Source organism: Epinephelus fuscoguttatus, linkage group LG3, assembly GCF_011397635.1.
Source record: "Epinephelus fuscoguttatus linkage group LG3, E.fuscoguttatus.final_Chr_v1".
Classification (NCBI taxonomy): Eukaryota; Metazoa; Chordata; class Actinopteri; order Perciformes; family Serranidae; genus Epinephelus; species Epinephelus fuscoguttatus.
This window is the reverse complement of record NC_064754.1, coordinates 875,033-882,139: the sequence shown is the minus strand read 5'-3', so window position 1 is coordinate 882,139 and position 7,107 is coordinate 875,033. Positions and strand designations below refer to the sequence as shown.

General features: G+C 42.2%; 1 long non-coding RNA gene across 1 annotated transcript; it reads right to left on the bottom strand.

Moving 5' to 3' along the window:
• Positions 1-2,383: 2,383 nt before the first annotated feature.
• Positions 2,384-2,918, bottom strand: LOC125885539 (uncharacterized). The gene is made up of 3 exons (XR_007448913.1): positions 2,863-2,918; positions 2,514-2,594; positions 2,384-2,405 (listed from the first exon to the last, which is right to left on the bottom strand). It is a non-coding gene; the product is annotated as an uncharacterized LOC125885539 (long non-coding RNA).
• Positions 2,919-7,107: the final 4,189 nt, after the last annotated feature.

Below are 7,107 nucleotides of genomic sequence, written 5' to 3'. Positions count from 1 at the left end.
TGTGGAAAACATTTGACCATTATGTTTTTATTATCTTTATATTTGTATTTATTTGTTTTGTTTTGTTTTTGACTGATGATTAAACTGAAAATTAAACTCCATAGAAATGTTGAATAAAAGACAAAAAATTGAGAGGTGTCACACTGCATATTTTTGTAATGATATTATTTATTTTTATCATTGTTCCACTTATTATTGTTGTTATATGTGGAAATTATTTGACCATTGTATTTTTATGGTGTTTATCTTTGTATTTTTCTGTGGAAACAAAATTTTGGTATATTTTTTAATAATGTTTTGTAACGTTGTTATTTGTTTTTGTTTATATTATACTTATTATTGTACAGGGAAAGTATTTCACCGTTATACTTACTTACTTACTTACTTACTATTTTCTGTTTTCTGGGTCAAGGAATGCATTAAAGCTATTAGGAATTATCACTAGATGATTGTTTGTACCAATATTAAATAATTTGGTTTGTTCCTTCACGAAAGACTGATGCTGAAATGCGCTGGAGATTGTTTCTATGTCAAATATGATCATGCCATTATATTGTGATGTCTACATGTATCCCTAACCAAAGAGCACCAAGAAATATTTTGAGTGCAGGAATTACTCCTACCCAAACATCGTCTGAGACAACAATATGCATTTGATGAAGTAGCTAAGCCAGAGTGATGCCACTCACTCTGCACATGCTCAGTTAGACAGTTAGATGTTCAGTTATTGACACAAACTCCCAGACAAATTTACCAGCAAGTGTTTTTAGATTAAAAAACAAAACAAAAAAGAAAATCCCAAAAACATTTCTATCAGAAGAATGCTATTTCTGGATGATGACACTGCTGTAAGTAGCTGGCCATAGTTTTCCTCTGTGTGAAGAAAACAAGCTCATTATGGTTTTGTTAGAATGACTGAGATAAAAGATAAAATAGTTTTGGAGCTGAATTTAATTTCTCACCTTCCTTTAAATATCACTGTTTAACCCTGTGGGCCCTAGGCCTTTTTGGGGTGTTTTTACTGCCTTTACTTCTAAGCTCATATCACAGTCATTATAAAGGCTGCATACACATGCTATATCTTGTTTTTTTCAGGACAATCTGGGCTAACCAGATTTGCCATCATTCCATGTCCTTCTATGTGCCTGTAATTTATATTAATTTTTATATCAATGAAAAAACAAATCTTACATGTTTACATGTATCTCAGCATAGCAAGTTGGAAGTTGACATATTCTGCCATATATGAAGAGGGGAGACTCTCTGGAATCTGGCAATATAAGAACCATGATGCTGGGACATTCTGTCACTTCACAGCTGTCCAAAACATGTGGTTTGTGCCAGGCGGACATGATTGCCAGTATTTTTTCATTATTGCAAGAAATTCCATTGACTCATTCACAAGTCAAACATGTGTTTTATCTGAAGGAAACATGCAATATTTACAGCTAAGATCATAGAAAATAGTAATAATATTATTCCTCACTATATGAAGTGACTGATAACAAGGTCTGTATAATTGAATTGAATAATTATTCTAATGTGCTTGGCTTAGACCTAGGCTGTTTGAATTGTGGTAGGTGATCAGATCAGCCCGCACAGCATTGCAAAACTGGATAATATCATGTCAGATCAGACTCTGAAGTCAAACTAGTAGCCTGCATCATGGATATATATATAGAACACACCCTACACAGTCCAACTTCTGCATCACAATCATGGGTAGAAGGGTAGAAAAAATTAGCACTCTCAAATTTTTATTAATATTTCATCAGTGTGTTCGACCAAGGCACATATTGGCTTCCACACAGTGAGCCAAGCTGTGAGGAGCGGCTGGCTTCCTCCCTGTCCTCTTATAGGGGTGGTCCTCCCTGGAAGCCTCTGAGGGACGTCCCAATGGCAAGGCCCTTCTACCTCCCAGGCGCGTCTTCCTCCTCCACACTGCTGTCGGCTGGACCGAGATTTGGGCAGTTGTGTGGAGATACCCCTTCGGCCTTTGGTATCCAGTGGCCTTGGCCATTGGGCTCTTCCCAAATATTGAAAAGGCTGATTGTAGTGCACTGTCCGTGGTCATTTTGTCATAGGACGCAATGAATGATGTCAGAGGGGCTATGAACCCGGGGTCACCCCTCAGCTTGAGTGTGAGTGACTTGAAGACACGTGCCAGCTCGTCCTCCAGTACAGATGTGTCTTGGGGTTGAAGCAGAATATTAAGTTTATTAGCAGGAAATGACAGCAAGGGACATTTATTCAATCCGGTTTGTGCAAACAAAGCATAACCATTTCTCATGGACAATATGTTATGCTTAGTTTAATGACAGAATAATAAAGACCTGCATAGTGCGCCGAATATGTGTCATCTGGAGGAATGTCCTGACAGAACTCAGTGTGGGCATCGCCTCCACCTGGAGGAGAGTTTAATGTCTAACAAGAGACAGACTGACCAAAAATAGATACAAACACAAATACACAAACTGTAAAACATGACAATGATGACCGCTGTGTAAACTCACATGAAATTCCTTCTGGGAGTTCATGAGAGCGGGGTGGCTGCACCTCAACAGGGTCCAGGGCACTAGGTGTGGGTCCGCTGCCTAGAGAGAGAGCCAGACAGACTCAAATAGATTAAAGCAATTTACCATGAAGGGGGTTATGGAGAAATTTACCATGGTACACTGGAAAATCCTGTAGACCTACCCATGGTAAATTTCTCTGTAGCCCTCGAATGGTAAATTGCTTTTCTACAACTGTTACCACATAATATTAAAAAAACACAGGTTTAACATTGAGTTTACTAAAGGCAGCTGAAGATACACGCACAAACACACAAACATGACAATGATGACTGTGGTGTAAACTCACATGAGATTCCTGCTGTGTCTTCATAAGACAGCAGTAGCTGCAATGACTGAAACCAGTCCTCTGGAAAGTCCATTCCTGTCAAAAATATAAAAACAACTTGACCTTCTTTGTAAAACAAACATCAACCAAAACACAGTACTGAAACTTGTCATCGCACATGCAGGTGGAGGGACGTATCTCACCACCAGTGGTTATCTCGTGGTACAGTTTCCTCGTAGCGATCGTGGAGGTGTGAGGAAAGTGTCCTGGAGCTCGAACATCTTCTCGACTGCGACCTGGTGCTTGCAACGTTGCCCAGAGATCCCATGTGGACATGAGCAAAAGCCAGTGTCCATACTGACATGGTACCTCTCAGGACCAGTTGAGCTGGGCACAGTGTAGTTCATCTCATCCTCCTGTATCCAAAATGCAAAAATAAAACTGTGATGGATGTTTCACAAAACACAGAGTACTACAGAGCAGTTAAGAAATACGCCACAAGGGGTTGCTGTTATCCCAGTATTAACGTATGCAATGCTCTGCCTGGAATGGTTTCAGCACTGAATTGAAACGGTTGCTTGTCACAAAGTTCTGTTGCTTTTGCACAATCTACGATTGCCACAGTGCTTTACTGACACACTGATTATGTATTAAACTTGTGGTTTATTCCTGAAATATATAATTACAGCATTATTACTGAAATGAAATGTATTAGGTTCCACATTATACCTTCACAATCGCCCCACAGTCGACTGCTCCTGCGGTGCGCCCCTCTCCTCTGACCCAGTTGTTGGCCACATCTGTGAGTCGGCGGATGTAATGCGCCTCCAACCTGGTGTGGACAAGTCAACCAGCTGTGTTATGTTGTATGCCTTTAGCCGGTAGAGGACCTTCTCCTTGAGAACCCGCATTGCACTCTCGGCATGGTTATTGGTGTGATGTCCTCTTGTAGGGAGCCCCGACTGAAGACAGATAGCCCACTCCTCCCGCCTTCCATAGACATCTGCCAGGTGTTTAATGAACTCAGGGTGTCCCTTGGCTACAGGGTCTTCAGTCAGCATGTGGTAGTTCTCTGCCAGGGAGGATGGGGTGTCCGCATACACCAGCAGCTGGAAAGATCTCATCAGTTGTGATCGATGCCCCTTCAGGATACCATGGTGTGAGCTCCACAGCCATCTCCACATGGCCTGTGCAAGATGGAAAGCACACAGGATAAGGGTGGCGTCTGAGTAGATGGCTCTCAGAGAGTTGCACAGGGCCAAGCAATCATCCGTCATTATCACCTGGGGATCTTTCTCCTGACGCCCGTAGAAGCCATCTTCAGGTAGGATGATGCTGAGGAGGTGGAGAGCAGCTGTGATGGTCGGCTGGCTCTCTGAGGTGGTGATGAGCACCCCAAGTGGCAATCCACCCGCTGAAGAGTGAGTGAGCAGCAAAAAGAGCCGGTGGTTTTGGCGGTCACAATTTCCAGTTGAGTCAATGAATAACATCTCCCCACTCTGCCTGACCTTTGCATGCACCCTCTTCATGAGTGCAGTGCAGATAGCAATGACCAGCTGTCCCTCATCAGTCCTGGCCATCTTCGCACACACATCTCCCTGCTCCTGGTTGTAGCTGTCCAGTCTCTTCTGAAGATCAGACAGCATCTCCTCCCCATCTGGTGCTCCATACGCATCTTTGAAGAGCTTTTGTACAGCCGGTAGCAATAGTCCCTGTCTGGACGTACTGAGCGATCAGCAGCCGCAAAATAATAGTTACTCCCCTCCTGCTCCTGAAGATCGTATTTAAAAGTGTTGAGCGCGGATGCAGGGGAGTGGCCACTTTCAAAGAGTTTCTTCAGTTTCTCAGTGGTCTCTTTTGAGACGTCTTTCTTAGCCAAGGCTGCCGCACAGGACACACGGTGGTTGTGGCTGTTGTTTATAACTACATGGAAGTAGTACCCCTCCTTGATGTGAGGGTCTTCAGACCTTGATGCACATCCATCATGTACAGCCCCAACTCCACACGCTTCTGCAACGCATGTAACGTTAGAGTGGGCATATTGGTATCAGTGGAAAGCTACTGCTTCCAGTGCCAAATTAATTCTGATGCTGACAACTGTACTTGTGAATGTGCCCATAAAATCAGGACACTTAGCAGTCCAACCAGTCTGAGAGTCTGACTAACCTTGACGTCAGCACTTTAATATACGTCTGTCTTTTCAGAATCAGGTACATAAATGCACGGCAGGAGGTGTTTTTGCTACTCTTGGCAGTACTGGTGCGGGTGTTGTGTTGGCACCTCAAGTCAACCTGTAGATAATGGAAAGAATAAGTCCCACACACTGGCATCTTCACCTGGTCTAAGTATCAAAACTTTGCTCAAAATAAATGCTTGTTTGCAAGTGAAGATGACACTCTACTGGAGTCTTTTCTATGGTAACCTCCGCTTTTCTCCTATGCACCTGTGAGACCACATATGTCCAAAAACTATTCTTTTTGTAAACACTGTACACTGTCGTAACAGACATACATACACCAGATAGACACTAACACCAAAAGACACAAACGCAAGACACCTGAACATGACATAACTGGTCTGGGTGTCTGTGTTATTAAAACAAACTGTAGGATGTCTCTGTAGCCTGTGTCTGTACTAACCCTATACTTGTTAGAGCCATGACCAGCATCTGGGAAGGTCTTTGACTTTCGCCAGGTCAAGCCCGAGGACGCCTGTAAATCCTCCTACCACTTCTGCACCTCATCCTCCCTAGTCAACCTTGTCTTCAGGCTAGTCCTGAAATTGTTTGAGTCCCCCAGTGACTCAAAAGAGCACACGTGGTAGCTGTAGTCCTCTGAGAGAAGGTTCTGTCAAAATATATATTACAGTGTTAACTCACACTAGCCGACCAATTAAAAAAGTACTTGCTTGATATACATAGTGTACTACTACTTGATATATATATAGTCCAAGTCCTACAAAAACATCTACAACTAAAATGCCTTAAACAAATTCTACAAACTAGACTAGAGCATTCAGTTAAAAGTACACACAAATGCTGCATCTGTTCTAAATGCGTAATGTCTGTATATTCTGAAATATCAGACCTTCAGCACTGGATAATTGGACAGGTTGTCCTGGACAATTGCGTGATCACACATCTCCTCTGTGTCCCCTCTGTCACAGCTGTCCTCTGTGAAAAGAAAATGCAAGAAAATGCATTACAATAATACATGTACAAGGTTGCAGGTAAAGGAAAGTGAGGTCCCACACACTGTCCACACAGGTAAACACAATAATTTATTGAATATCAAAGAAACAACGGTTTGTCAACCTGATGAAGGAACATTGTTCCTTGTTTCTATGATATTCAATAAAGTCTTGCATTTACCAGTCTTCCTTTACCTTTATCACATCTACCTTTACAGGGTAAAGGCTTCTTCTTTTCAAAAGGTTTAAAACACACTCTCACTTTATTCTAATATAGGTTTATTCTTTGAGGGTAAGGAGTTGCTCCTGTCTCTATAGTTACTAACTGTTTCTGGTGTTGTGCAGATCACCTCAGCTAGAGGTCTGTCTGACGCACCTTGCCGTCCAAATCTACTGTGGTGTGGGGGGAAAACACACTGTCACTGACATCTCAGTTCATTCATTCATTCCTTCATTCATTCATTCTGTGTAAGCTGACCATGCTACTAATCTTTTCTGGTGTCGTGAAGATCATCTCAGCTACGGGTCTATCTGACGCACCTTGCAGTTCGAATCTACTGTAGAGCGGGGCGAAAACACACTTTCATTGACTTCTCAATTCATTCATTCATTCATTCATTCATTCATTCATTCATTCATTCATTCTGTATAAGCTGACTAAGCTATTTGTTATTATGATGAACCAATACGGAAAGGAACCCTTTCAATTGTTTGTCCCAAATGTGTGATTTACAATTGATAGTCAAACTGGAAGTTAGGCTAGATGTTAGCTTCAGACGATAAGTTTCACATCTCACACACTTAGCCTTTTAACTTGTGTGTGTGCCTGTCTTGATACAAAACAGCAAATATTAGACATGACAGGATGGGCTATGAGCCTGGTTTTCAGGTGTGAGGCGCTTATTCGACTTTGAAGACAGAAATAGCTACGCATTCCTAGACTACACATTTCAGAGATCTTTATGTGTCAGCAGGCTAGCAGCTAGTGCCACGGCTGTCAGGAGAAGGGCTGTCAATAATACTTCGCAAATACATGAGCTGAACAGGCCTTTAGCAGCTCCTGCACTAAACATCATA